This window comes from Scomber japonicus, chromosome 10, assembly GCF_027409825.1.
Source record: "Scomber japonicus isolate fScoJap1 chromosome 10, fScoJap1.pri, whole genome shotgun sequence".
Classification (NCBI taxonomy): Eukaryota; Metazoa; Chordata; class Actinopteri; order Scombriformes; family Scombridae; genus Scomber; species Scomber japonicus.
In genome coordinates this window covers 27211882-27238929 of record NC_070587.1, presented here as the reverse complement: position 1 = coordinate 27238929, position 27048 = coordinate 27211882, and the positions used below count along the sequence as shown (strand labels likewise).

The following is a 27048-nucleotide window of genomic DNA, read 5'->3' as shown; positions in this document are numbered from 1 at the left end:
AACATTCCAGTCCTTGATAGGGTTGCTTTGGTTCACAACAGTTCCAAAGTTAGTCAGACAACTGAATAGAAGCAGTCGTGTTCCTGCGCTGAGGACTCGTCCGGGATTTGAACCCGGGACCTCTCGCACCCTAAGCGAGAATCATACCCCTAGACCAACGAGCCACAAAAACCATGACATTTGGGATTTCCCCCCCCAGTGAATGCTCTTCCCGTCTGCATTTAGCTTGACCGCATTATTTGACCTGTGTTTTTGACCTTGACTTGTTTGTCTTCCGTGTTTGATCTGGCTTTGTAATTATTGTCTGGAACTCCAAAAAAATGTGCATCCCGTCCGTGGTACACAACTTTCCAACACCTCTGACTTACGAGATCCTGATGCATTGTGAGAAAAACCTGTCTAAACAACCTTTCCATCAACATGCAGGTGAAGCGTTTGAACATTCCACTCCCTGATAGGGTTGCTTAGGTTCACAACAGTTCCAAAGTTAGTCAGACAACTGAATAGAAGCAGTCGTGTTCCTGCGCTGAGGGCTCGTCCGGGATTTGAACCCGGGACCTCTCGCACCCAAAGCGAGAATCATACCCCTAGACCAACGAGCCACGAAAACCAAGACATCTGGGATGTCCCCCTCCAGTGAATGCTATTACGGTCTTCATCTAGCTTGGCCGCATTATTCGACCTGTGTTTTTGACCTTGACTCGTCTTCCGTGTTTGATCTGGCTTTGTAATTATTGTCTGGAACTCAAAAAAATGTGCAGCAGGTCTGTGGTCGACACCTCTGCCTTACAAGATCCTGAGGCATTGTGAGAAGAACCTGTATAAACAACCTTTCCATCAACATACAGATGAAGTGTTTGAACATTCCAGTCCTTGATAGGGTTGCTTTGATTCACAAAAGTTCCAAAGTTAGTCAGACAACTGAATAGAAGCAGTCGTGTTCCTGCGCTGAGGGCTCGTCCGCGATTTGAACCCGGGATCTCTCGCACCCTAAGCGAGAATCATACTCCTAGACCAATGAGCCACGAAAACCATGACATCTGGGATTTCCCCCTCCAGTGAATGCTCTTCCCGTCTGCATTTAGCTTGACCGCATTATTCGACCTGTGTTTTTGACCTTGACTCGTCTTCCGTGTTTGATCTGGCTTTGTAATTATTGTCTGGAACTCAAAAAAATGTGCAGCAGGTCTGTGGTCGACACCTCTGCCTTACAAGATCCTGAGGCATTGTGAGAAGAACCTGTATAAACAACCTTTCCATCAACATACAGATGAAGTGTTTGAACATTCCAGTCCTTGATAGGGTTGCTTTGATTCACAAAAGTTCCAAAGTTAGTCAGACAACTGAATAGAAGCAGCCGTGTTCCTGCGCTGAGGGCTCGTCCGCGATTTGAACCCGGGACCTCTCGCACCCTAAGCGAGAATCATACTCCTAGGCCAACGAGCCACGAAAACCATGACATCTGAGATTTCCCCCTCCAGTGAATGCTCTTCCCGTCTGCATTTAGCTTGACCGCATTATTCGACCTGTGTTTTTGACCTTGACTTGTTTTTCTTCCGTGTTTGATCTGGCTTTGTAATTATTGTCTGGAACTCCAAAAAACGTGCAGCCCGTCCGTGGTACACAACTTTTCAACACCTCTGACTTACGAGATCCTGATGCATTGTGAGAAGAACCTGTCTAAACAACCTTTCCATCAACATGCAGATGAAGTGTTTGAACATTCCACTCCCTGATAGGGTTGCTTAGGTTCACAATAGTTCCAAAGTTAGTCAGACAACTGAATAGAAGCAGTCGTGTTCCTGCGCTGAGGGCTCGCCCGGGATTTGAACCCGGGACCTCTCGCACCCTAAGCGAGAATCATACCCCTAGACCAACGAGCCACAAAAACCATGACATTTGGGATTTCCCCCTTCAGTGAATGCTATTTCCGTCTGCATTTAGCTTGACCGCATTATTCGACCGCATTATTCGACCTGTGTTTTTGACCTTGACTTGTTTGTCTTCCGTGTTTGATCTGGCTTTGTAATTATTGTCTGGAACTCCAAAAAACGTGCAGCCCGTCCGTGGTACACAACTTTTCAACACCTCTGCCTTACGAGATCCTGATGCATTGTGAGAAGAACCTGTCTAAACAACCTTTCCATCAACATGCAGATGAAGTGTTTGAAAATTCCACTCTTTGATAGGGTTGCTGCGGTTCACAAAAGTTCCATAGTTAGTCAGACAACTGAATAGAAGCAGTTGTGTTCCTATGCTGAGGGCTCGTCCGGGATTTGAACCCGGGACCTCTCGCACCCTAAGCGAGAATCATACCCCTAGACCAACGAGCCACAAAAACCATGACATTTGGGATTTCCCCCTTCAGTGAATGCTATTTCCGTCTGCATTTAGCTTGACCGCATTATTCGACCTGTGTTTTTGACCTTGACTTGTTTGTCTTCCGTGTTTGATCTGGCTTTGTAATTATTGTCTGGAACTCCAAAAAACGTGCAGCCCGTCCGTGGTACATAACTTTTCAACACCTCTGACTTACGAGATCCTGATGCATTGTGAGAAGATGCATCAGGATCCACTCCCTGATAGGATTGCTTAGGTTCACAACAGTTCCAAAGTTAGTCAGACAACTGAATAGAAGCAGTCGTGTTCCTGCGCTGAGGGCTCGTCCGGGATTTGAACCCGGGACCTCTCGCACCCAAAGCGAGAATCATACCCCTAGACCAACGAGCCACGAAAACCAAGACATCTGGGATGTCCCCCTCCAGTGAATGCTATTACCGTCTTCATCTAGCTTGGCCGCATTATTCGACCTGTGTTTTTGACCTTGACTCGTCTTCCGTGTTTGATCTGGCTTTGTAATTATTGTCTGGAACTCAAAAAAATGTGCAGCAGGTCTGTGGTCAACACCTCTGCCTTACAAGATCCTGATGCATTGTGAGAAGAACCTGTATAAACAACCTTTCCATCAACATACAGGTGAAGTGGTTGAACATTCCAGCCCTTGATAGGGTTGCTGTGGTTCACAACAGTTCCAAAGTTAGTCAGACAACTGAATAGAAGCAGTCGTGTTCCTGCGCTGAGGGCTCGTCCGGGATTTGAACCCGGGACCTCTCGCACCCTAAGCTAGAATCATACCCCTAGACCAACGAGCCACAAAAACCATGACATTTGGGATTTCCCCCTTCAGTGAATGCTATTTCCGTCTGCATTTAGCTTGACCGCATTATTCGACCGCATTATTCGACCTGTGTTTTTGACCTTGACTCGTCTTCCGTGTTTGATCTGGCTTTGTAATTATTGTCTGGAACTCCAAAAAATGTGCAGCCCGTCCATGGTACACAACTTTTCAACACCTCTGACTTACGAGATCCTGATGCATTGTGAGAAGAACCTGTCTAAACAACCTTTCCATCAACATGCAGATGAAGTGTTTGAACATTCCACTCCCTGATAGGGTTGCTTAGGTTCACAACAGCTCCAAAGTTAGTCAGACAACTGAATAGAAGCAGTCGTGTTCCTGCGCTGAGGGCTCGTCCGTGATTTGAACCCGGGACCTCTCGCACCCTAAGCGAGAATCATACTCCTAGACCAACGAGCCACGAAAACCATGACATCTGGGATTTCCCCCTCCAGTGAATGCTCTTTCCGTCTGCATTTAGCTTGACCGCATTATTCGACCTGTGTTTTTGACCTTGACTCGTCTTCCGTGTTTGATCTGGCTTTGTAATTATTGTCTGGAACTCAAAAAAATGTGCAGCAGGTCTGTGGTCAACACCTCTGCCTTACAAGATCCTGATGCATTGTGAGAAGAACCTGTATAAACAACCTTTCCATCAACATACAGGTGAAGTGGTTGAACATTCCAGTCCTTGATAGGGTTGCTTTGGTTCACAACAGTTCCAAAGTTAGTCAAACAACTGAATAGAAGCAGTCGTGTTCCTGCACTGAGGGCTCGTCCGGGATTTGAACCCGGGACCTCTCGCACCCTAAGCGAGAATCATACCCCTAGACCAACGAGCCACAAAAACCATGACATTTGGGATTTCCCCCTTCAGTGAATGCTATTTCCGTCTGCATTTAGCTTGACCGCATTATTCGAACGCATTATTCGACCTGTGTTTTTGACCTTGACTTGTTTGTCTTCCATGTTTGATCTGGCTTTGTAATTATTGTCTGGAACTCCAAAAAATGTGCAGCCCGTCCGTGGTACACAACTTTTCGACACCTCTGACTTACGAGATCCTGATGCATTGTGAGAAGAACCTGTATAAACAACCTTTCCATCAACATACAGGTGAAGTGGTTGAACATTCCAGTCCTTGATAGGGTTGCTTTGGTTCACAACAGTTCCAAAGTTAGTCAGACAACTGAATAGAAGCAGTCATGTTCCTGCGATGAGGGCTCGTCCGGGATTTGAACCCGGGACCTCTCGCACCCTAAGCGAGAATCATACCCCTAGACCAACGAGCCACAAAAGCCATGACATTTGGGATTTCCCCCTTCAGTGAATGCTATTTCCGTCGGCATTTAGCTTGACCGCATTATTCGACCGCATTATTCGACCTGTGTTTTTGACCTTGACTTGTTTGTCTTCCATGTTTGATCTGGCTTTGTAATTATTGTCTGGAACTCCAAAAAAACGTGCAGCCCGTCCGTGGTACACAACTTTTCAACACCTCTGACTTACGAGATCCTGATGCATTGTGAGAAGAACCTGTCTAAACAACCTTTCCATCAACATGCAGGTGAAGTGTTTGAACATTCCACTCCCTGATAGGATTGCTTTGATTCACAAAAGTTCCAAAGTTAGTCAGATAACTGAATAGAAGCAGTCGTGTTCCTGCGCTGAGGGCTCGTCCGCGATTTGAACCCGGGACCTCTCGCACCCTAAGCGAGAATCATACCCCTAGACCAACGAGCCACGAAAACCATGACATCTGGGATTTCCCCCTTCAGTGAATGCTATTTCCGTCTGCATTTAGCTTGACCGCATTATTCGACCGCATTATTCGACCTGTGTTTTTGACCTTGACTCGTCTTCCGTGTTTGATCTGGCTTTGTAATTATTGTCTGGAACTCCAAAAAATGTGCAGCCCGTCCATGATACACAACTTTTCAACACCTCTGACTTACGAGATCCTGATGCATTGTGAGAAGAACCTGTCTAAACAACCTTTCCATCAACATGCAGATGAAGTGTTTGAACATTCCACTCCCTGATAGGGTTGCTTAGGTTCACAACAGTTCCAAAGTTAGTCAGACAACTGAATAGAAGCAGTCGTGTTCCTGCGCTGAGGGCTCGTCCGGGATTTGAACCCGGGACCTCTCGCACCCAAAGCGAGAATCATACCCCTAGACCAACGAGCCACGAAAACCAAGACATCTGGGATGTCCCCCTCCAGTGAATGCTATTACCGTCTTCATTTAGCTTGACCGCATTATTCGACCTGTGTTTTTGACCTTGACTCGTCTTCCGTGTTTGATCTGGCTTTGTAATTATTGTCTGGAACTCAAAAAAATGTGCAGCAGGTCTGTGGTCAACACCTCTGCCTTACAAGATCCTGATGCATTGTGAGAAGAACCTGTATAAACAACCTTTCCATCAACATACAGGTGAAGTGGTTGAACATTCCAGTCCTTGATAGGGTTGCTTTGGTTCACAACAGTTCCAAAGTTAGTCAAACAACTGAATAGAAGCAGTCGTGTTCCTGCGCTGAGGGCTCGTCCGGGATTTGAACCCGGGACCTCTCGCACCCTAAGCGAGAATCATACCCCTAGACCAACGAGCCACAAAAACCATGACATTTGGGATTTCCCCCTTCAGTGAATGCTATTTCCGTCTGCATTTAGCTTGACCGCATTATTCGACCGCATTATTCGACCTGTGTTTTTGACCTTGACTTGTTTGTCTTCCATGTTTGATCTGGCTTTGTAATTATTGTCTGGAACTCCAAAAAACGTGCAGCCCGTCCGTGGTACACAACTTTTCAACACCTCTGACTTACGAGATCCTGATGCATTGTGAGAAGATGCATCAGGATCCACTCCCTGATAGGGTTGCTTAGGTTCACAACAGTTCCGAAGTTAGTCAGACAACTGAATAGAAGCAGTCGTGTTCCTGCGCTGAGGGCTCGTCCGGGATTTGAACCCGGGACCTCTCGCACCCAAAGCGAGAATCATACCCCTAGACCAACGAGCCACGAAAACCAAGACATCTGGGATGTCCCCCTCCAGTGAATGCTATTACCGTCTTCATCTAGCTTGGCCGCATTATTCGACCTGTGTTTTTGACCTTGACTCGTCTTCCGTGTTTGATCTGGCTTTGTAATTATTGTCTGGAACTCAAAAAAATGTGCAGCAGGTCTGTGGTCAACACCTCTGCCTTACAAGATCCTGATGCATTGTGAGAAGAACCTGTATAAACAACCTTTCCATCAACATACAGATGAAGTGGTTGAACATTCCAGCCCTTGATAGGGTTGCTGTGGTTCACAACAGTTCCAAAGTTAGTCAGACAACTGAATAGAAGCAGTCGTGTTCCTGCGCTGAGGGCTTGTCCGGGATTTGAACCCGGGACCTATCGCACCCTAAGCGAGAATCATACCCCTAGACCAACGAGCCACAAAAACCATGACATTTGGGATTCCCCCCCCCAGTGAATGCTCTTCCCGTCTGCATTTAGCTTGACCGCATTATTTGACCTGTGTTTTTGACCTTGACTTGTTTGTCTTCCGTGTTTGATCTGGCTTTGTAATTATTGTCTGGAACTCCAAAAAAATGTGCAGCCCGTCCGTGGTACACAACTTTCCAACACCTCTGACTTACGAGATCCTGATGCATTGTGAGAAGAACCTGTCTAAACAACCTTTCCATCAACATGCAGGTGAAGCGTTTGAACATTCCACTCCCTGATAGGGTTGCTTAGGTTCACAACAGTTCCAAAGTTAGTCAGACAACTGAATAGAAGCAGTCGTGTTCCTGCGCTGAGGGCTAGTCCGGGATTTGAACCCGGGACCTCTCACACCCAAAGCGAGAATCATACTCCTAGACCAATGAGCCACGAAAACCATGACATCTGGGATTTCCCCCTCCAGTGAATGCTCTTCCTGTCTGCATTTAGCTTGACCGCATTATTCGACCTGTGTTTTTGACCTTGACTCGTCTTCCGTGTTTGATCTGGCTTTGTAATTATTGTCTGGAACTCAAAAAAATGTGCAGCAGGTCTGTGGTCGACACCTCTGCCTTACAAGATCCTGAGGCATTGTGAGAAGAACCTGTATAAACAACCTTTCCATCAACATACAGATGAAGTGTTTGAACATTCCAGTCCTTGATAGGGTTGCTTTGATTCACAAAAGTTCCAAAGTTAGTCAGACAACTGAATAGAAGCAGCCGTGTTCCTGCGCTGAGGGCTCGTCCGCGATTTGAACCCGGGACCTGTCGCACCCTAAGCGAGAATCATACTCCTAGGCCAACGAGCCACGAAATCCACGACATCTGGGATTTCCCCCTCCAGTGAATGCTCTTCCCGTCTGCATTTAGCTTGACCGCATTATTCGACCTGTGTTTTTGACCTTGACTTGTTTTTCTTCCGTGTTTGATCTGGCTTTGTAATTATTGTCTGGAACTCCAAAAAACGTGCAGCCCGTCCGTGGTACACAACTTTTCAACACCTCTGACTTACGAGATCCTGATGCATTGTGAGAAGAACCTGTCTAAACAACCTTTCCATCAACATGCTGATGAAGTGTTTGAACATTCCACTCCCTGATAGGGTTGCTTAGGTTCACAATAGTTCCAAAGTTAGTCAGACAACTGAATAGAAGCAGTCGTGTTCCTGCGCTGAGGGCTCGCCCGGGATTTGAACCCGGGACCTCTCGCACCCTAAGCGAGAATCATACCCCTAGACCAACGAGCCACAAAAACCATGACATTTGGGATTTCCCCCTTCAGTGAATGCTATTTCCGTCTGCATTTAGCTTGACCGCATTATTCGACCTGTGTTTTTGACCTTGACTTGTTTGTCTTCCGTGTTTGACCTGGCTTTGTAATTATTGTCTGGAACTCCCAAAAATGTGCAGCCCGTCCGTGGTACACAACTTTTCAACACCTCTGACTTACGAGATCCTGATGCATTGTGAGAAGAACCTGTATAAACAACCTTTCCATCAACATACAGGTGAAGTGGTTGAACATTCCAGTCCTTGATAGGGTTGCTTTGGTTCACAACAGTTCCAAAGTTAGTCAGACAACTGAATAGAAGCAATCGTGTTCCTGCGCTGAGGGCTCGTCCGGGATTTGAACCCGGGACCTCTCGCACCCTAAGCGAGAATCATACCCCTAGACCAACGAGCCACGAAAACCAAGACATCTGGGATGTCCCCCTCCAGTGAATGCTATTACCGTCTTCATCTAGCTTGGCCGCATTATTCGACCTGTGTTTTTGACCTTGACTCGTCTTCCGTGTTTGATCTGGCTTTGTAATTATTGTCTGGAACTCAAAAAAATGTGCAGCAGGTCTGTGGTCGACACCTCTGCCTTACAAGATCCTGAGGCATTGTGAGAAGAACCTGTATAAACAACCTTTCCATCAACATACAGATGAAGTGTTTGAACATTCCAGTCCTTGATAGGGTTGCTTTGGTTCACAAAAGTTCCAAAGTTAGTCAGACAACTGAATAGAAGCAGTCGTGTTCCTGCGCTGAGGGCTCGTCCGGGATTTGAACCCGGGACCTCTCGCACCCTAAGCTAGAATCATACCCCTAGACCAACGAGCCACAAAAACCATGACATTTGGGATTTCCCCCTTCAGTGAATGCTATTTCCGTCTGCATTTAGCTTGACCGCATTATTCGACCGCATTATTCGACCTGTGTTTTTGACCTTGACTCGTCTTCCGTGTTTGATCTGGCTTTGTAATTATTGTCTGGAACTCCAAAAAATGTGCAGCCCGTCCATGGTACACAACTTTTCAACACCTCTGACTTACGAGATCCTGATGCATTGTGAGAAGAACCTGTCTAAACAACCTTTCCATCAACATGCAGATGAAGTGTTTGAACATTCCACTCCCTGATAGGGTTGCTTAGGTTCACAACAGCTCCAAAGTTAGTCAGACAACTGAATAGAAGCAGTCGTGTTCCTGCGCTGAGGGCTCGTCCGTGATTTGAACCCGGGACCTCTCGCACCCTAAGCGAGAATCATACTCCTAGACCAACGAGCCACGAAAACCATGACATCTGGGATTTCCCCCTCCAGTGAATGCTCTTTCCGTCTGCATTTAGCTTGACCGCATTATTCGACCTGTGTTTTTGACCTTGACTCGTCTTCCGTGTTTGATCTGGCTTTGTAATTATTGTCTGGAACTCAAAAAAATGTGCAGCAGGTCTGTGGTCAACACCTCTGCCTTACAAGATCCTGATGCATTGTGAGAAGAACCTGTATAAACAACCTTTCCATCAACATACAGGTGAAGTGGTTGAACATTCCAGTCCTTGATAGGGTTGCTTTGGTTCACAACAGTTCCAAAGTTAGTCAAACAACTGAATAGAAGCAGTCGTGTTCCTGCACTGAGGGCTCGTCCGGGATTTGAACCCGGGACCTCTCGCACCCTAAGCGAGAATCATACCCCTAGACCAACGAGCCACAAAAACCATGACATTTGGGATTTCCCCCTTCAGTGAATGCTATTTCCGTCTGCATTTAGCTTGACCGCATTATTCGAACGCATTATTCGACCTGTGTTTTTGACCTTGACTTGTTTGTCTTCCATGTTTGATCTGGCTTTGTAATTATTGTCTGGAACTCCAAAAAATGTGCAGCCCGTCCGTGGTACACAACTTTTCGACACCTCTGACTTACGAGATCCTGATGCATTGTGAGAAGAACCTGTATAAACAACCTTTCCATCAACATACAGGTGAAGTGGTTGAACATTCCAGTCCTTGATAGGGTTGCTTTGGTTCACAACAGTTCCAAAGTTAGTCAAACAACTGAATAGAAGCAGTCGTGTTCCTGCGCTGAGGGCTCGTCCGGGATTTGAACCCGGGACCTCTCGCACCCTAAGCGAGAATCATACCCCTAGACCAACGAGCCACAAAAACCATGACATTTGGGATTTCCCCCTTCAGTGAATGCTATTTCCGTCTGCATTTAGCTTGACCGCATTATTCGACCGCATTATTCGACCTGTGTTTTTGACCTTGACTTGTTTGTCTTCCATGTTTGATCTGGCTTTGTAATTATTGTCTGGAACTCCAAAAAATGTGCAGCCCGTCCGTGGTACACAACTTTTCGACACCTCTGACTTACGAGATCCTGATGCATTGTGAGAAGAACCTGTATAAACAACCTTTCCATCAACATACAGGTGAAGTGGTTGAACATTCCAGTCCTTGATAGGGTTGCTTTGGTTCACAACAGTTCCAAAGTTAGTCAGACAACTGAATAGAAGCAGTCATGTTCCTGCGATGAGGGCTCGTCCGGGATTTGAACCCGGGACCTCTCGCACCCTAAGCGAGAATCATACCCCTAGACCAACGAGCCACAAAAGCCATGACATTTGGGATTTCCCCCTTCAGTGAATGCTATTTCCGTCGGCATTTAGCTTGACCGCATTATTCGACCGCATTATTCGACCTGTGTTTTTGACCTTGACTTGTTTGTCTTCCATGTTTGATCTGGCTTTGTAATTATTGTCTGGAACTCCAAAAAAACGTGCAGCCCGTCCGTGGTACACAACTTTTCAACACCTCTGACTTACGAGATCCTGATGCATTGTGAGAAGAACCTGTCTAAACAACCTTTCCATCAACATGCAGGTGAAGTGTTTGAACATTCCACTCCCTGATAGGATTGCTTTGATTCACAAAAGTTCCAAAGTTAGTCAGATAACTGAATAGAAGCAGTCGTGTTCCTGCGCTGAGGGCTCGTCCGCGATTTGAACCCGGGACCTCTCGCACCCTAAGCGAGAATCATACCCCTAGACCAACGAGCCACGAAAACCATGACATCTGGGATTTCCCCCTTCAGTGAATGCTATTTCCGTCTGCATTTAGCTTGACCGCATTATTCGACCGCATTATTCGACCTGTGTTTTTGACCTTGACTCGTCTTCCGTGTTTGATCTGGCTTTGTAATTATTGTCTGGAACTCCAAAAAATGTGCAGCCCGTCCATGATACACAACTTTTCAACACCTCTGACTTACGAGATCCTGATGCATTGTGAGAAGAACCTGTCTAAACAACCTTTCCATCAACATGCAGATGAAGTGTTTGAACATTCCACTCCCTGATAGGGTTGCTTAGGTTCACAACAGTTCCAAAGTTAGTCAGACAACTGAATAGAAGCAGTCGTGTTCCTGCGCTGAGGGCTCGTCCGGGATTTGAACCCGGGACCTCTCGCACCCAAAGCGAGAATCATACCCCTAGACCAACGAGCCACGAAAACCAAGACATCTGGGATGTCCCCCTCCAGTGAATGCTATTACCGTCTTCATTTAGCTTGACCGCATTATTCGACCTGTGTTTTTGACCTTGACTCGTCTTCCGTGTTTGATCTGGCTTTGTAATTATTGTCTGGAACTCAAAAAAATGTGCAGCAGGTCTGTGGTCAACACCTCTGCCTTACAAGATCCTGATGCATTGTGAGAAGAACCTGTATAAACAACCTTTCCATCAACATACAGGTGAAGTGGTTGAACATTCCAGTCCTTGATAGGGTTGCTTTGGTTCACAACAGTTCCAAAGTTAGTCAAACAACTGAATAGAAGCAGTCGTGTTCCTGCGCTGAGGGCTCGTCCGGGATTTGAACCCGGGACCTCTCGCACCCTAAGCGAGAATCATACCCCTAGACCAACGAGCCACAAAAACCATGACATTTGGGATTTCCCCCTTCAGTGAATGCTATTTCCGTCTGCATTTAGCTTGACCGCATTATTCGACCGCATTATTCGACCTGTGTTTTTGACCTTGACTTGTTTGTCTTCCATGTTTGATCTGGCTTTGTAATTATTGTCTGGAACTCCAAAAAACGTGCAGCCCGTCCGTGGTACACAACTTTTCAACACCTCTGACTTACGAGATCCTGATGCATTGTGAGAAGATGCATCAGGATCCACTCCCTGATAGGGTTGCTTAGGTTCACAACAGTTCCAAAGTTAGTCAGACAACTGAATAGAAGCAGTCGTGTTCCTGCGCTGAGGGCTCGTCCGGGATTTGAACCCGGGACCTCTCGCACCCAAAGCGAGAATCATACCCCTAGACCAACGAGCCACGAAAACCAAGACATCTGGGATGTCCCCCTCCAGTGAATGCTATTACCGTCTTCATCTAGCTTGGCCGCATTATTCGACCTGTGTTTTTGACCTTGACTCGTCTTCCGTGTTTGATCTGGCTTTGTAATTATTGTCTGGAACTCAAAAAAATGTGCAGCAGGTCTGTGGTCAACACCTCTGCCTTACAAGATCCTGATGCATTGTGAGAAGAACCTGTATAAACAACCTTTCCATCAACATACAGATGAAGTGGTTGAACATTCCAGCCCTTGATAGGGTTGCTGTGGTTCACAACAGTTCCAAAGTTAGTCAGACAACTGAATAGAAGCAGTCGTGTTCCTGCGCTGAGGGCTTGTCCGGGATTTGAACCCGGGACCTATCGCACCCTAAGCGAGAATCATACCCCTAGACCAACGAGCCACAAAAACCATGACATTTGGGATTCCCCCCCCCAGTGAATGCTCTTCCCGTCTGCATTTAGCTTGACCGCATTATTTGACCTGTGTTTTTGACCTTGACTTGTTTGTCTTCCGTGTTTGATCTGGCTTTGTAATTATTGTCTGGAACTCCAAAAAAATGTGCAGCCCGTCCGTGGTACACAACTTTCCAACACCTCTGACTTACGAGATCCTGATGCATTGTGAGAAGAACCTGTCTAAACAACCTTTCCATCAACATGCAGGTGAAGCGTTTGAACATTCCACTCCCTGATAGGGTTGCTTAGGTTCACAACAGTTCCAAAGTTAGTCAGACAACTGAATAGAAGCAGTCGTGTTCCTGCGCTGAGGGCTAGTCCGGGATTTGAACCCGGGACCTCTCACACCCAAAGCGAGAATCATACTCCTAGACCAATGAGCCACGAAAACCATGACATCTGGGATTTCCCCCTCCAGTGAATGCTCTTCCTGTCTGCATTTAGCTTGACCGCATTATTCGACCTGTGTTTTTGACCTTGACTCGTCTTCCGTGTTTGATCTGGCTTTGTAATTATTGTCTGGAACTCAAAAAAATGTGCAGCAGGTCTGTGGTCGACACCTCTGCCTTACAAGATCCTGAGGCATTGTGAGAAGAACCTGTATAAACAACCTTTCCATCAACATACAGATGAAGTGTTTGAACATTCCAGTCCTTGATAGGGTTGCTTTGATTCACAAAAGTTCCAAAGTTAGTCAGACAACTGAATAGAAGCAGCCGTGTTCCTGCGCTGAGGGCTCGTCCGCGATTTGAACCCGGGACCTGTCGCACCCTAAGCGAGAATCATACTCCTAGGCCAACGAGCCACGAAATCCACGACATCTGGGATTTCCCCCTCCAGTGAATGCTCTTCCCGTCTGCATTTAGCTTGACCGCATTATTCGACCTGTGTTTTTGACCTTGACTTGTTTTTCTTCCGTGTTTGATCTGGCTTTGTAATTATTGTCTGGAACTCCAAAAAACGTGCAGCCCGTCCGTGGTACACAACTTTTCAACACCTCTGACTTACGAGATCCTGATGCATTGTGAGAAGAACCTGTCTAAACAACCTTTCCATCAACATGCTGATGAAGTGTTTGAACATTCCACTCCCTGATAGGGTTGCTTAGGTTCACAATAGTTCCAAAGTTAGTCAGACAACTGAATAGAAGCAGTCGTGTTCCTGCGCTGAGGGCTCGCCCGGGATTTGAACCCGGGACCTCTCGCACCCTAAGCGAGAATCATACCCCTAGACCAACGAGCCACAAAAACCATGACATTTGGGATTTCCCCCTTCAGTGAATGCTATTTCCGTCTGCATTTAGCTTGACCGCATTATTCGACCTGTGTTTTTGACCTTGACTTGTTTGTCTTCCGTGTTTGACCTGGCTTTGTAATTATTGTCTGGAACTCCCAAAAATGTGCAGCCCGTCCGTGGTACACAACTTTTCAACACCTCTGACTTACGAGATCCTGATGCATTGTGAGAAGAACCTGTATAAACAACCTTTCCATCAACATACAGGTGAAGTGGTTGAACATTCCAGTCCTTGATAGGGTTGCTTTGGTTCACAACAGTTCCAAAGTTAGTCAGACAACTGAATAGAAGCAATCGTGTTCCTGCGCTGAGGGCTCGTCCGGGATTTGAACCCGGGACCTCTCGCACCCTAAGCGAGAATCATACCCCTAGACCAACGAGCCACGAAAACCAAGACATCTGGGATGTCCCCCTCCAGTGAATGCTATTACCGTCTTCATCTAGCTTGGCCGCATTATTCGACCTGTGTTTTTGACCTTGACTCGTCTTCCGTGTTTGATCTGGCTTTGTAATTATTGTCTGGAACTCAAAAAAATGTGCAGCAGGTCTGTGGTCGACACCTCTGCCTTACAAGATCCTGAGGCATTGTGAGAAGAACCTGTATAAACAACCTTTCCATCAACATACAGATGAAGTGTTTGAACATTCCAGTCCTTGATAGGGTTGCTTTGGTTCACAAAAGTTCCAAAGTTAGTCAGACAACTGAATAGAAGCAGTCGTGTTCCTGCGCTGAGGGCTCGTCCGGGATTTGAACCCGGGACCTCTCGCACCCTAAGCTAGAATCATACCCCTAGACCAACGAGCCACAAAAACCATGACATTTGGGATTTCCCCCTTCAGTGAATGCTATTTCCGTCTGCATTTAGCTTGACCGCATTATTCGACCGCATTATTCGACCTGTGTTTTTGACCTTGACTCGTCTTCCGTGTTTGATCTGGCTTTGTAATTATTGTCTGGAACTCCAAAAAATGTGCAGCCCGTCCATGGTACACAACTTTTCAACACCTCTGACTTACGAGATCCTGATGCATTGTGAGAAGAACCTGTCTAAACAACCTTTCCATCAACATGCAGATGAAGTGTTTGAACATTCCACTCCCTGATAGGGTTGCTTAGGTTCACAACAGCTCCAAAGTTAGTCAGACAACTGAATAGAAGCAGTCGTGTTCCTGCGCTGAGGGCTCGTCCGTGATTTGAACCCGGGACCTCTCGCACCCTAAGCGAGAATCATACTCCTAGACCAACGAGCCACGAAAACCATGACATCTGGGATTTCCCCCTCCAGTGAATGCTCTTTCCGTCTGCATTTAGCTTGACCGCATTATTCGACCTGTGTTTTTGACCTTGACTCGTCTTCCGTGTTTGATCTGGCTTTGTAATTATTGTCTGGAACTCAAAAAAATGTGCAGCAGGTCTGTGGTCAACACCTCTGCCTTACAAGATCCTGATGCATTGTGAGAAGAACCTGTATAAACAACCTTTCCATCAACATACAGGTGAAGTGGTTGAACATTCCAGTCCTTGATAGGGTTGCTTTGGTTCACAACAGTTCCAAAGTTAGTCAAACAACTGAATAGAAGCAGTCGTGTTCCTGCGCTGAGGGCTCGTCCGGGATTTGAACCCGGGACCTCTCGCACCCTAAGCGAGAATCATACCCCTAGACCAACGAGCCACAAAAACCATGACATTTGGGATTTCCCCCTTCAGTGAATGCTATTTCCGTCTGCATTTAGCTTGACCGCATTATTCGACCGCATTATTCGACCTGTGTTTTTGACCTTGACTTGTTTGTCTTCCATGTTTGATCTGGCTTTGTAATTATTGTCTGGAACTCCAAAAAATGTGCAGCCCGTCCGTGGTACACAACTTTTCGACACCTCTGACTTACGAGATCCTGATGCATTGTGAGAAGAACCTGTATAAACAACCTTTCCATCAACATACAGGTGAAGTGGTTGAACATTCCAGTCCTTGATAGGGTTGCTTTGGTTCACAACAGTTCCAAAGTTAGTCAAACAACTGAATAGAAGCAGTCGTGTTCCTGCGCTGAGGGCTCGTCCGGGATTTGAACCCGGGACCTCTCGCACCCTAAGCGAGAATCATACCCCTAGACCAACGAGCCACAAAAACCATGACATTTGGGATTTCCCCCTTCAGTGAATGCTATTTCCGTCTGCATTTAGCTTGACCGCATTATTCGACCGCATTATTCGACCTGTGTTTTTGACCTTGACTTGTTTGTCTTCCATGTTTGATCTGGCTTTGTAATTATTGTCTGGAACTCCAAAAAATGTGCAGCCCGTCCGTGGTACACAACTTTTCGACACCTCTGACTTACGAGATCCTGATGCATTGTGAGAAGAACCTGTATAAACAACCTTTCCATCAACATACAGGTGAAGTGGTTGAACATTCCACTCCCTGATAGGATTGCTTTGATTCACAAAAGTTCCAAAGTTAGTCAGATAACTGAATAGAAGCAGTCGTGTTCCTGCGCTGAGGGCTCGTCCGCGATTTGAACCCGGGACCTCTCGCACCCTAAGCGAGAATCATACTCCTAGACCAACGAGCCACGAAAACCATGACATCTGGGATTTCCCCCTTCAGTGAATGCTATTTCCGTCTGCATTTAGCTTGACCGCATTATTCGACCGCATTATTCGACCTGTGTTTTTGACCTTGACTCGTCTTCCGTGTTTGATCTGGCTTTGTAATTATTGTCTGGAACTCCAAAAAATGTGCAGCCCGTCCATGATACACAACTTTTCAACACCTCTGACTTACGAGATCCTGATGCATTGTGAGAAGAACCTGTCTAAACAACCTTTCCATCAACATGCAGATGAAGTGTTTGAACATTCCACTCCCTGATAGGGTTGCTTAGGTTCACAACAGTTCCAAAGTTAGTCGGACAACTGAATAGAAGCAGTCGTGTTCCTGCGCTGAGGGCTCGTCCGGGATTTGAACCCGGGACCTCTCGCACCCAAAGCGAGAATCATACCCCTAGACCAACGAGCCACGAAAACCAAGACATCTGGGATGTCCCCCTCCAGTGAATGCTATTACCGTCTTCATTTAGCTTGACCGCATTATTCGACCTGTGTTTTTGACCTTGACTCGTCTTCCGTGTTTGATCTGGCTTTGTAATTATTGTCTGGAACTCAAAAAAATGTGCAGCAGGTCTGTGGTCAACACCTCTGCCTTACAAGATCCTGATGCATTGTGAGAAGAACCTGTATAAACAACCTTTCCATCAACATACAGATGAAGTGTTTGAACATTCCAGTCCTTGATAGGGTTGCTTTGGTTCACAAAAGTTCCAAAGTTAGTCAGACAACTGAATAGAAGCAGTCGTGTTCCTGCGCTGAGGGCTCGTCCGGGATTTGAACCCGGGACCTCTCGCACCCTAAGCTAGAATCATACCCCTAGACCAACGAGCCACAAAAACCATGACATTTGGGATTTCCCCCTTCAGTGAATGCTATTTCCGTCTGCATTTAGCTTGACCGCATTATTCGACCGCATTATTCGACCTGTGTTTTTGACCTTGACTCGTCTTCCGTGTTTGATCTGGCTTTGTAATTATTGTCTGGAACTCCAAAAAATGTGCAGCCCGTCCATGGTACACAACTTTTCAACACCTCTGACTTACGAGATCCTGATGCATTGTGAGAAGAACCTGTCTAAACAACCTTTCCATCAACATGCAGATGAAGTGTTTGAACATTCCACTCCCTGATAGGGTTGCTTAGGTTCACAACAGCTCCAAAGTTAGTCAGACAACTGAATAGAAGCAGTCGTGTTCCTGCGCTGAGGGCTCGTCCGTGATTTGAACCCGGGACCTCTCGCACCCTAAGCGAGAATCATACTCCTAGACCAACGAGCCACGAAAACCATGACATCTGGGATTTCCCCCTCCAGTGAATGCTCTTTCCGTCTGCATTTAGCTTGACCGCATTATTCGACCTGTGTTTTTGACCTTGACTCGTCTTCCGTGTTTGATCTGGCTTTGTAATTATTGTCTGGAACTCAAAAAAATGTGCAGCAGGTCTGTGGTCAACACCTCTGCCTTACAAGATCCTGATGCATTGTGAGAAGAACCTGTATAAACAACCTTTCCATCAACATACAGGTGAAGTGGTTGAACATTCCAGTCCTTGATAGGGTTGCTTTGGTTCACAACAGTTCCAAAGTTAGTCAAACAACTGAATAGAAGCAGTCGTGTTCCTGCGCTGAGGGCTCGTCCGGGATTTGAACCCGGGACCTCTCGCACCCTAAGCGAGAATCATACCCCTAGACCAACGAGCCACAAAAACCATGACATTTGGGATTTCCCCCTTCAGTGAATGCTATTTCCGTCTGCATTTAGCTTGACCGCATTATTCGACCGCATTATTCGACCTGTGTTTTTGACCTTGACTTGTTTGTCTTCCATGTTTGATCTGGCTTTGTAATTATTGTCTGGAACTCCAAAAAATGTGCAGCCCGTCCGTGGTACACAACTTTTCGACACCTCTGACTTACGAGATCCTGATGCATTGTGAGAAGAACCTGTATAAACAACCTTTCCATCAACATACAGGTGAAGTGGTTGAACATTCCAGTCCTTGATAGGGTTGCTTTGGTTCACAACAGTTCCAAAGTTAGTCAAACAACTGAATAGAAGCAGTCGTGTTCCTGCGCTGAGGGCTCGTCCGGGATTTGAACCCGGGACCTCTCGCACCCTAAGCGAGAATCATACCCCTAGACCAACGAGCCACAAAAACCATGACATTTGGGATTTCCCCCTTCAGTGAATGCTATTTCCGTCTGCATTTAGCTTGACCGCATTATTCGACCGCATTATTCGACCTGTGTTTTTGACCTTGACTTGTTTGTCTTCCATGTTTGATCTGGCTTTGTAATTATTGTCTGGAACTCCAAAAAATGTGCAGCCCGTCCGTGGTACACAACTTTTCGACACCTCTGACTTACGAGATCCTGATGCATTGTGAGAAGAACCTGTATAAACAACCTTTCCATCAACATACAGGTGAAGTGGTTGAACATTCCACTCCCTGATAGGATTGCTTTGATTCACAAAAGTTCCAAAGTTAGTCAGATAACTGAATAGAAGCAGTCGTGTTCCTGCGCTGAGGGCTCGTCCGCGATTTGAACCCGGGACCTCTCGCACCCTAAGCGAGAATCATACTCCTAGACCAACGAGCCACGAAAACCATGACATCTGGGATTTCCCCCTTCAGTGAATGCTATTTCCGTCTGCATTTAGCTTGACCGCATTATTCGACCGCATTATTCGACCTGTGTTTTTGACCTTGACTCGTCTTCCGTGTTTGATCTGGCTTTGTAATTATTGTCTGGAACTCCCAAAAATGTGCAGCCCGTCCATGATACACAACTTTTCAACACCTCTGACTTACGAGATCCTGATGCATTGTGAGAAGAACCTGTCTAAACAACCTTTCCATCAACATGCAGATGAAGTGTTTGAACATTCCACTCCCTGATAGGGTTGCTTAGGTTCACAACAGTTCCAAAGTTAGTCAGACAACTGAATAGAAGCAGTCGTGTTCCTGCGCTGAGGGCTCGTCCGGGATTTGAACCCGGGACCTCTCGCACCCAAAGCGAGAATCATACCCCTAGACCAACGAGCCACGAAAACCAAGACATCTGGGATGTCCCCCTCCAGTGAATGCTATTACCGTCTTCATTTAGCTTGACCGCATTATTCGACCTGTGTTTTTGACCTTGACTCGTCTTCCGTGTTTGATCTGGCTTTGTAATTATTGTCTGGAACTCAAAAAAATGTGCAGCAGGTCTGTGGTCAACACCTCTGCCTTACAAGATCCTGATGCATTGTGAGAAGAACCTGTATAAACAACCTTTCCATCAACATACAGGTGAAGTGGTTGAACATTCCAGTCCTTGATAGGGTTGCTTTGGTTCACAACAGTTCCAAAGTTAGTCAAACAACTGAATAGAAGCAGTCGTGTTCCTGCGCTGAGGGCTCGTCCGGGATTTGAACCCGGGACCTCTCGCACCCTAAGCGAGAATCATACCCCTAGACCAACGAGCCACAAAAACCATGACATTTGGGATTTCCCCCTTCAGTGAATGCTATTTCCGTCTGCATTTAGCTTGACCGCATTATTCGACCGCATTATTCGACCTGTGTTTTTGACCTTGACTTGTTTGTCTTCCATGTTTGATCTGGCTTTGTAATTATTGTCTGGAACTCCAAAAAACGTGCAGCCCGTCCGTGGTACACAACTTTTCAACACCTCTGACTTACAAGATCCTGATGCATTGTGAGAAGATGCATCAGGATCCACTCCCTGATAGTGTTGCTTAGGTTCACAACAGTTCCAAAGTTAGTCAGACAACTGAATAGAAGCAGTCGTGTTCCTGCGCTGAGGGCTCGTCCGGGATTTGAACCCCGGACCTCTCGCACCCAAAGCGAGAATCATACCCCTAGACCAACGAGCCACGAAAACCAAGACATCTGGGATGTCCCCCTCCAGTGAATGCTATTACCGTCTTCATCTAGCTTGGCCGCATTATTCGACCTGTGTTTTTGACCTTGACTCGTCTTCCGTGTTTGATCTGGCTTTGTAATTATTGTCTGGAACTCAAAAAAATGTGCAGCAGGTCTGTGGTCAACACCTCTGCCTTACAAGATCCTGATGCATTGTGAGAAGAACCTGTATAAACAACCTTTCCATCAACATGCAGATGAAGTGTTTGAACATTCCACACCCTAATAGGGTTGCTTAGGTTCACAACAGCTCCAAAGTTAGTCAGACAACTGAATAGAAGCAGTCGTGTTCCTGCGCTGAGGGCTCGTCCGTGATTTGAACCCGGGACCTCTCGCACCCTAAGCGAGAATCATACTCCTAGACCAACGAGCCACGAAAACCATGACATCTGGGATTTCCCCCTCCAGTGAATGCTCTTTCCGTCTGCATTTAGCTTGACCGCATTATTCGACCTGTGTTTTTGACCTTGACTCGTCTTCCGTGTTTGATCTGGCTTTGTAATTATTGTCTGGAACTCAAAAAAATGTGCAGCAGGTCTGTGGTCAACACCTCTGCCTTACAAGATCCTGATGCATTGTGAGAAGAACCTGTATAAACAACCTTTCCATCAACATACAGGTGAAGTGGTTGAACATTCCAGTCCTTGATAGGGTTGCTTTGGTTCACAACAGTTCCAAAGTTAGTCAGACAACTGAATAGAAGCAGTCATGTTCCTGCGATGAGGGCTCGTCCGGGATTTGAACCCGGGACCTCTCGCACCCTAAGCGAGAATCATACCCCTAGACCAACGAGCCACAAAAGCCATGAGATTTGGGATTTCCCCCTTCAGTGAATGCTATTTCCGTCGGCATTTAGCTTGACCGCATTATTCGACCGCATTATTCGACCTGTGTTTTTGACCTTGACTTGTTTGTCTTCCGTGTTTGATCTGGCTTTGTAATTATTGTCTGGAACTCCAAAAAAACGTGCAGCCCGTCCGTGGTACACAACTTTTCAACACCTCTGACTTACGAGATCCTGATGCATTGTGAGAAGAACCTGTCTAAACAACCTTTCCATCAACATGCAGGTGAAGTGTTTGAACATTCCACTCCCTGATAGGATTGCTTTGATTCACAAAAGTTCCAAAGTTAGTCAGATAACTGAATAGAAGCAGTCGTGTTCCTGCGCTGAGGGCTCGTCCGCGATTTGAACCCGGGACCTCTCGCACCCTAAGCGAGAATCATACTCCTAGACCAACGAGCCACGAAAACCATGACATCTGGGATTTCCCCCTTCAGTGAATGCTATTTCCGTCTGCATTTAGCTTGACCGCATTATTCGACCGCATTATTCGACCTGTGTTTTTGACCTTGACTCGTCTTCCGTGTTTGATCTGGCTTTGTAATTATTGTCTGGAACTCCAAAAAATGTGCAGCCCGTCCATGGTACACAACTTTTCAACACCTCTGACTTACGAGATCCTGATGCATTGTGAGAAGAACCTGTCTAAACAACCTTTCCATCAACATGCAGATGAAGTGTTTGAACATTCCACTCCCTGATAGGGTTGCTTAGGTTCACAACAGCTCCAAAGTTAGTCAGACAACTGAATAGAAGCAGTCGTGTTCCTGCGCTGAGGGCTCGTCCGTGAGTTGAACCAGGGACCTCTCGCACCCTAAGCGAGAATCATACTCCTAGACCAACGAGCCACAAAAACCATGACATCTGGGATTTCCCCCTCCAGTGAATGCTCTTCCCGTCTGCATTTAGCTTGACCGCATTATTCGACCTGTGTTTTTGACCTTGACTTGTTTGTCTTCCGTGTTTGATCTGGCTTTGTAATTATTGTCTGGAACTCCAAAAAACGTGCAGCCCGTCCGTGGTACACAACTTTTCAACACCTCTGACTTACGAGATCCTGATGCATTGTGAGAAGATGCATCAGGATCCACTCCCTGATAGGGTTGCTTAGGTTCACAACAGTTCCAAAGTTAGTCAGACAACTGAATAGAAGCAGTCGTGTTCCTGCGCTGAGGGCTAGTCCGGGATTTGAACCCGGGACCTCTCGCACCCAAAGCGAGAATCATACTCCTAGACCAATGAGCCACGAAAACCATGACATCTGGGATTTCCCCCTCCAGTGAATGCTCTTCCCGTCTGCATTTAGCTTGACCGCATTATTCGACCTGTGTTTTTGACCTTGACTTGTTTGTCTTCCGTGTTTGATCTGGCTTTGTAATTATTGTCTGGAACTCCAAAAAACGTGCAGCCCGTCCGTGGTACACAACTTTTCAACACCTCTGACTTCCGAGATCCTGATGCATTGTGAGAAGATGCATCAGGATCCACTCCCTGATAGGGTTGCTTAGGTTCACAACAGTTCCAAAGTTAGTCAGACAACTGAATAGAAGCAGTCGTGTTCCTGCGCTGAGGGCTCGTCCGGGATTTGAACCCGGGACCTCTCGCACCCAAAGCGAGAATCATACCCCTAGACCAACGAGCCACGAAAACCAAGACATCTGGGATGTTCCCCTCCAGTGAATGCTATTACCGTCTTCATCTAGCTTGGCCGCATTATTCGACCTGTGTTTTTGACCTTGACTCGTCTTCCGTGTTTGATCTGGCTTTGTAATTATTGTCTGGAACTCAAAAAATGTGCAGCAGGTCTGTGGTCAACACCTCTGCCTTACAAGATCCTGATGCATTGTGAGAAGAACCTGTATAAACAACCTTTCCATCAACATACAGGTGAAGTGGTTGAACATTCCAGCCCTTGATAGGGTTGCTGTGGTTCACAACAGTTCCAAAGTTAGTCAGACAACTGAATAGAAGCAGTCGTGTTCCTGCGCTGAGGGCTCGTCCGGGATTTGAACCCGGGACCTCTCGCACCCTAAGCGAGAATCATACCCCTAGACCAACGAGCCACAAAAACCATGACATTTGGGATTCCCCCCCCCAGTGAATGCTCTTCCCGTCTGCATTTAGCTTGACCGCATTATTTGACCTGTGTTTTTGACCTTGACTTGTTTGTCTTCCGTGTTTGATCTGGCTTTGTAATTATTGTCTGGAACTCCAAAAAAAATGTGCAGCCCGTCCGTGGTACACAACTTTCCAACACCTCTGACTTACGAGATCCTGATGCATTGTGAGAAGAACCTGTCTAAACAACCTTTCCATCAACATGCAGGTGAAGCGTTTGAACATTCCACTCCCTGATAGGGTTGCTTAGGTTCACAACAGTTCCAAAGTTAGTCAGACAACTGAATAGAAGCAGTCGTGTTCCTGCGCTGAGGGCTAGTCCGGGATTTGAACCCGGGACCTCTCGCACCCAAAGCGAGAATCATACTCCTAGACCAATGAGCCACGAAAACCATGACATCTGGGATTTCCCCCTCCAGTGAATGCTCTTCCCGTCTGCATTTAGCTTGACCGCATTATTCGACCTGTGTTTTTGACCTTGACTCGTCTTCCGTGTTTGATCTGGCTTTGTAATTATTGTCTGGAACTCAAAAAAATGTGCAGCAGGTCTGTGGTCGACACCTCTGCCTTACAAGATCCTGAGGCATTGTGAGAAGAACCTGTATAAACAACCTTTCCATCAACATACAGATGAAGTGTTTGAACATTCCAGTCCTTGATAGGGTTGCTTTGATTCACAAAAGTTCCAAAGTTAGTCAGACAACTGAATAGAAGCAGCCGTGTTCCTGCGCTGAGGGCTCGTCCGCGATTTGAACCCGGGACCTGTCGCACCCTAAGCGAGAATCATACTCCTAGGCCAACGAGCCACGAAATCCACGACATCTGGGATTTCCCCCTCTAGTGAATGCTCTTCCCGTCTGCATTTAGCTTGACCGCATTATTCGACCTGTGTTTTTGACCTTGACTTGTTTTTCTTCCGTGTTTGATCTGGCTTTGTAATTATTGTCTGGAACTCCAAAAAACGTGCAGCCCGTCCGTGGTACACAACTTTTCAACACCTCTGACTTACGAGATCCTGATGCATTGTGAGAAGAACCTGTCTAAACAACCTTTCCATCAACATGCAGATGAAGTGTTTGAACATTCCACTCCCTGATAGGGTTGCTTAGGTTCACAATAGTTCCAAAGTTAGTCAGACAACTGAATAGAAGCAGTCGTGTTCCTGCGCTGAGGGCTCGCCCGGGATTTGAACCCGGGACCTCTCGCACCCTAAGCCAGAATCATACCCCTAGACCAACGAGCCACAAAAACCATGACATTTGGGATTTCCCCCTTCAGTGAATGCTATTTCCGTCTGCATTTAGCTTGACCGCATTATTCGACCGCATTATTCGACCTGTGTTTTTGACCTTGACTTGTTTGTCTTCCGTGTTTGATCTGGCTTTGTAATTATTGTCTGGAACTCCAAAAAACGTGCAGCCCGTCCGTGGTACACAACTTTTCAACACCTCTGACTTACGAGATCCTGATGCATTGTGAGAAGAACCTGTCTAAACAACCTTTCCATCAACATGCAGATGAAGTGTTTGAAAATTCCACTCTTTGATAGGGTTGCTGCGGTTCACAAAAGTTCCATAGTTAGTCAGACAACTGAATAGAAGCAGTTGTGTTCCTATGCTGAGGGCTCGCCCGGGATTTGAACCCGGGACCTCTCGCACCCTAAGGGAGAATCATACCCCTAGACCAACGAGCCACAAAAACCATGACATTTGGATTTCCCCCTTCAGTGAATGCTATTTCCGTCTGCATTTAGCTTGACCGCATTATTCGACCTGTGTTTTTGACCTTGACTTGTTTGTCTTCCATGTTTGACCTGGCTTTGTAATTATTGTCTGGAACTCCCAAAAATGTGCAGCCCGTCCGTGGTACACAACTTTTCAACACCTCTGACTTACGAGATCCTGATGCATTGTGAGAAGAACCTGTATAAACAACCTTTCCATCAACATACAGGTGAAGTAGTTGAACATTCCAGTCCTTGATAGGGTTGCTTTGGTTCACAACAGTTCCAAAGTTAGTCAGACAACTGAATAGAAGCAGTCGTGTTCCTGCGCTGAGGGCTCGTCCGGGATTTGAACCCGGGACCTCTCGCACCCTAAGCGAGAATCATACCCCTAGACCAACGAGCCACGAAAACCAAGACATCTGGGATGTCCCCCTCCAGTGAATGCTATTACCGTCTTCATCTAGCTTGGCCGCATTATTCGACCTGTGTTTTTGACCTTGACTCGTCTTCCGTGTTTGATCTGGCTTTGTAATTATTGTCTGGAACTCAAAAAAATGTGCAGCAGGTCTGTGGTCGACACCTCTGCCTTACAAGATCCTGAGGCATTGTGAGAAGAACCTGTATAAACAACCTTTCCATCAACATACAGATGAAGTGTTTGAACATTCCAGTCCTTGATAGGGTTGCTTTGGTTCACAAAAGCTCCAAAGTTAGTCAGACAACTGAATAGAAGCAGTCGTGTTCCTGCGCTGAGGGCTCGTCCGCGATTTGAACCCGGGACCTCTCGCACCCTAAGCGAGAATCATACTCCTAGACCAACGAGCCACGAAAACCATGACATCTGGGATTTCCCCCTCCAGTGAATGCTCTTCCCGTCTGCATTTAGCTTGACCGCATTATTCGACCTGTGTTTTTGACCTTGACTTGTTTGTCTTCCGTGTTTGATCTGGCTTTGTAATTATTGTCTGGAACTCCAAAAAACGTGCAGCCCGTCCGTGGTACACAACTTTTCAACACCTCTGACTTAGGAGATCCTGATGCATCGTGAGAAGAACCTGTATAAACAACCTTTCCATCAACATACAGGTGAAGTGGTTGAACATTCCAGTCCTTGATAGGGTTGCTTTGGTTCACAACAGTTCCAAAGTTAGTCAGACAACTGAATAGAAGCAGTCGTGTTCCTGCGCTGAGGGCTCGTCCGGGATTTGAACCCGGGACCTCTCGCACCCTAAGCGAGAATCATACCCCTAGACCAACGAGCCACGAAAACCAAGACATCTGGGATGTCCCCCTCCAGTGAATGCTATTACCGTCTTCATCTAGCTTGGCCGCATTATTCGACCTGTGTTTTTGACCTTGACTCGTCTTCCGTGTTTGATCTGGCTTTGTAATTATTGTCTGGAACTCAAAAAAATGTGCAGCAGGTCTGTGGTCAACACCTCTGCCTTACAAGATCCGGATGCATTGTGAGAAGAACCTGTATAAACAACCTTTCCATCAACATACAGGTGAAGTGGTTGAACATTCCAGTCCTTGATAGGGTTGCTTTGGTTCACAACAGTTCCAAAGTTAGTCAAACAACTGAATAGAAGCAGTCGTGTTCCTGCGCTGAGGGCTCGTCCGGGATTTGAACCCGGGACCTCTCGCACCCTAAGCGAGAATCATACCCCTAGACCAACGAGCCACAAAAACCATGACATTTGGGATTTCCCCCTTCAGTGAATGCTATTTCCGTCTGCATTTAGCTTGACCGCATTATTCGACCGCATTATTCGAC

At 46.4% G+C, this 27048-nt stretch overlaps 34 non-coding genes across 34 annotated transcripts; all 34 read right to left on the bottom strand.

Annotated features, from left to right (window-relative positions):
* Window positions 1-92: 92 nt before the first annotated feature.
* trnap-agg (transfer RNA proline (anticodon AGG)) lies at window positions 93-164 on the bottom strand. The gene has a single exon. It is a non-coding gene; the product is annotated as a tRNA-Pro (tRNA).
* A 366-nt stretch (window positions 165-530) lies between these two features.
* trnap-ugg (transfer RNA proline (anticodon UGG)) lies at window positions 531-602 on the bottom strand. Its single transcript has one exon. It is a non-coding gene; the product is annotated as a tRNA-Pro (tRNA).
* A 1209-nt stretch (window positions 603-1811) lies between these two features.
* On the bottom strand, window positions 1812-1883 carry trnap-agg (transfer RNA proline (anticodon AGG)). Its single transcript has one exon. It is a non-coding gene; the product is annotated as a tRNA-Pro (tRNA).
* Window positions 1884-2261: 378 nt separating this feature from the next.
* trnap-agg (transfer RNA proline (anticodon AGG)) lies at window positions 2262-2333 on the bottom strand. The gene has a single exon. It is a non-coding gene; the product is annotated as a tRNA-Pro (tRNA).
* A 325-nt stretch (window positions 2334-2658) lies between these two features.
* On the bottom strand, window positions 2659-2730 carry trnap-ugg (transfer RNA proline (anticodon UGG)). Its single transcript has one exon. It is a non-coding gene; the product is annotated as a tRNA-Pro (tRNA).
* Window positions 2731-3948: 1218 nt separating this feature from the next.
* trnap-agg (transfer RNA proline (anticodon AGG)) lies at window positions 3949-4020 on the bottom strand. The gene has a single exon. It is a non-coding gene; the product is annotated as a tRNA-Pro (tRNA).
* Window positions 4021-4398: 378 nt separating this feature from the next.
* Window positions 4399-4470, bottom strand: trnap-agg (transfer RNA proline (anticodon AGG)). Its single transcript has one exon. It is a non-coding gene; the product is annotated as a tRNA-Pro (tRNA).
* An 825-nt stretch (window positions 4471-5295) lies between these two features.
* Window positions 5296-5367, bottom strand: trnap-ugg (transfer RNA proline (anticodon UGG)). Its single transcript has one exon. It is a non-coding gene; the product is annotated as a tRNA-Pro (tRNA).
* Window positions 5368-5717: 350 nt separating this feature from the next.
* trnap-agg (transfer RNA proline (anticodon AGG)) lies at window positions 5718-5789 on the bottom strand. Its single transcript has one exon. It is a non-coding gene; the product is annotated as a tRNA-Pro (tRNA).
* Window positions 5790-6127: 338 nt separating this feature from the next.
* trnap-ugg (transfer RNA proline (anticodon UGG)) lies at window positions 6128-6199 on the bottom strand. Its single transcript has one exon. It is a non-coding gene; the product is annotated as a tRNA-Pro (tRNA).
* A 1647-nt stretch (window positions 6200-7846) lies between these two features.
* On the bottom strand, window positions 7847-7918 carry trnap-agg (transfer RNA proline (anticodon AGG)). Its single transcript has one exon. It is a non-coding gene; the product is annotated as a tRNA-Pro (tRNA).
* A 365-nt stretch (window positions 7919-8283) lies between these two features.
* trnap-agg (transfer RNA proline (anticodon AGG)) lies at window positions 8284-8355 on the bottom strand. Its single transcript has one exon. It is a non-coding gene; the product is annotated as a tRNA-Pro (tRNA).
* A 1218-nt stretch (window positions 8356-9573) lies between these two features.
* Window positions 9574-9645, bottom strand: trnap-agg (transfer RNA proline (anticodon AGG)). Its single transcript has one exon. It is a non-coding gene; the product is annotated as a tRNA-Pro (tRNA).
* Window positions 9646-10023: 378 nt separating this feature from the next.
* Window positions 10024-10095, bottom strand: trnap-agg (transfer RNA proline (anticodon AGG)). Its single transcript has one exon. It is a non-coding gene; the product is annotated as a tRNA-Pro (tRNA).
* Window positions 10096-10473: 378 nt separating this feature from the next.
* Window positions 10474-10545, bottom strand: trnap-agg (transfer RNA proline (anticodon AGG)). The gene has a single exon. It is a non-coding gene; the product is annotated as a tRNA-Pro (tRNA).
* An 825-nt stretch (window positions 10546-11370) lies between these two features.
* trnap-ugg (transfer RNA proline (anticodon UGG)) lies at window positions 11371-11442 on the bottom strand. The gene has a single exon. It is a non-coding gene; the product is annotated as a tRNA-Pro (tRNA).
* Window positions 11443-11792: 350 nt separating this feature from the next.
* trnap-agg (transfer RNA proline (anticodon AGG)) lies at window positions 11793-11864 on the bottom strand. Its single transcript has one exon. It is a non-coding gene; the product is annotated as a tRNA-Pro (tRNA).
* A 338-nt stretch (window positions 11865-12202) lies between these two features.
* On the bottom strand, window positions 12203-12274 carry trnap-ugg (transfer RNA proline (anticodon UGG)). The gene has a single exon. It is a non-coding gene; the product is annotated as a tRNA-Pro (tRNA).
* A 1647-nt stretch (window positions 12275-13921) lies between these two features.
* trnap-agg (transfer RNA proline (anticodon AGG)) lies at window positions 13922-13993 on the bottom strand. The gene has a single exon. It is a non-coding gene; the product is annotated as a tRNA-Pro (tRNA).
* Window positions 13994-14358: 365 nt separating this feature from the next.
* On the bottom strand, window positions 14359-14430 carry trnap-agg (transfer RNA proline (anticodon AGG)). Its single transcript has one exon. It is a non-coding gene; the product is annotated as a tRNA-Pro (tRNA).
* Window positions 14431-15648: 1218 nt separating this feature from the next.
* Window positions 15649-15720, bottom strand: trnap-agg (transfer RNA proline (anticodon AGG)). Its single transcript has one exon. It is a non-coding gene; the product is annotated as a tRNA-Pro (tRNA).
* A 378-nt stretch (window positions 15721-16098) lies between these two features.
* trnap-agg (transfer RNA proline (anticodon AGG)) lies at window positions 16099-16170 on the bottom strand. Its single transcript has one exon. It is a non-coding gene; the product is annotated as a tRNA-Pro (tRNA).
* An 824-nt stretch (window positions 16171-16994) lies between these two features.
* Window positions 16995-17066, bottom strand: trnap-ugg (transfer RNA proline (anticodon UGG)). Its single transcript has one exon. It is a non-coding gene; the product is annotated as a tRNA-Pro (tRNA).
* A 1218-nt stretch (window positions 17067-18284) lies between these two features.
* trnap-agg (transfer RNA proline (anticodon AGG)) lies at window positions 18285-18356 on the bottom strand. The gene has a single exon. It is a non-coding gene; the product is annotated as a tRNA-Pro (tRNA).
* Window positions 18357-18734: 378 nt separating this feature from the next.
* Window positions 18735-18806, bottom strand: trnap-agg (transfer RNA proline (anticodon AGG)). The gene has a single exon. It is a non-coding gene; the product is annotated as a tRNA-Pro (tRNA).
* An 824-nt stretch (window positions 18807-19630) lies between these two features.
* On the bottom strand, window positions 19631-19702 carry trnap-ugg (transfer RNA proline (anticodon UGG)). The gene has a single exon. It is a non-coding gene; the product is annotated as a tRNA-Pro (tRNA).
* A 350-nt stretch (window positions 19703-20052) lies between these two features.
* On the bottom strand, window positions 20053-20124 carry trnap-agg (transfer RNA proline (anticodon AGG)). The gene has a single exon. It is a non-coding gene; the product is annotated as a tRNA-Pro (tRNA).
* Window positions 20125-20462: 338 nt separating this feature from the next.
* Window positions 20463-20534, bottom strand: trnap-ugg (transfer RNA proline (anticodon UGG)). Its single transcript has one exon. It is a non-coding gene; the product is annotated as a tRNA-Pro (tRNA).
* Window positions 20535-21306: 772 nt separating this feature from the next.
* On the bottom strand, window positions 21307-21378 carry trnap-agg (transfer RNA proline (anticodon AGG)). Its single transcript has one exon. It is a non-coding gene; the product is annotated as a tRNA-Pro (tRNA).
* A 1619-nt stretch (window positions 21379-22997) lies between these two features.
* Window positions 22998-23069, bottom strand: trnap-ugg (transfer RNA proline (anticodon UGG)). The gene has a single exon. It is a non-coding gene; the product is annotated as a tRNA-Pro (tRNA).
* Window positions 23070-23418: 349 nt separating this feature from the next.
* On the bottom strand, window positions 23419-23490 carry trnap-agg (transfer RNA proline (anticodon AGG)). The gene has a single exon. It is a non-coding gene; the product is annotated as a tRNA-Pro (tRNA).
* Window positions 23491-25602: 2112 nt separating this feature from the next.
* trnap-agg (transfer RNA proline (anticodon AGG)) lies at window positions 25603-25674 on the bottom strand. The gene has a single exon. It is a non-coding gene; the product is annotated as a tRNA-Pro (tRNA).
* Window positions 25675-26461: 787 nt separating this feature from the next.
* Window positions 26462-26533, bottom strand: trnap-agg (transfer RNA proline (anticodon AGG)). The gene has a single exon. It is a non-coding gene; the product is annotated as a tRNA-Pro (tRNA).
* Window positions 26534-26883: 350 nt separating this feature from the next.
* On the bottom strand, window positions 26884-26955 carry trnap-agg (transfer RNA proline (anticodon AGG)). Its single transcript has one exon. It is a non-coding gene; the product is annotated as a tRNA-Pro (tRNA).
* Window positions 26956-27048: the final 93 nt, after the last annotated feature.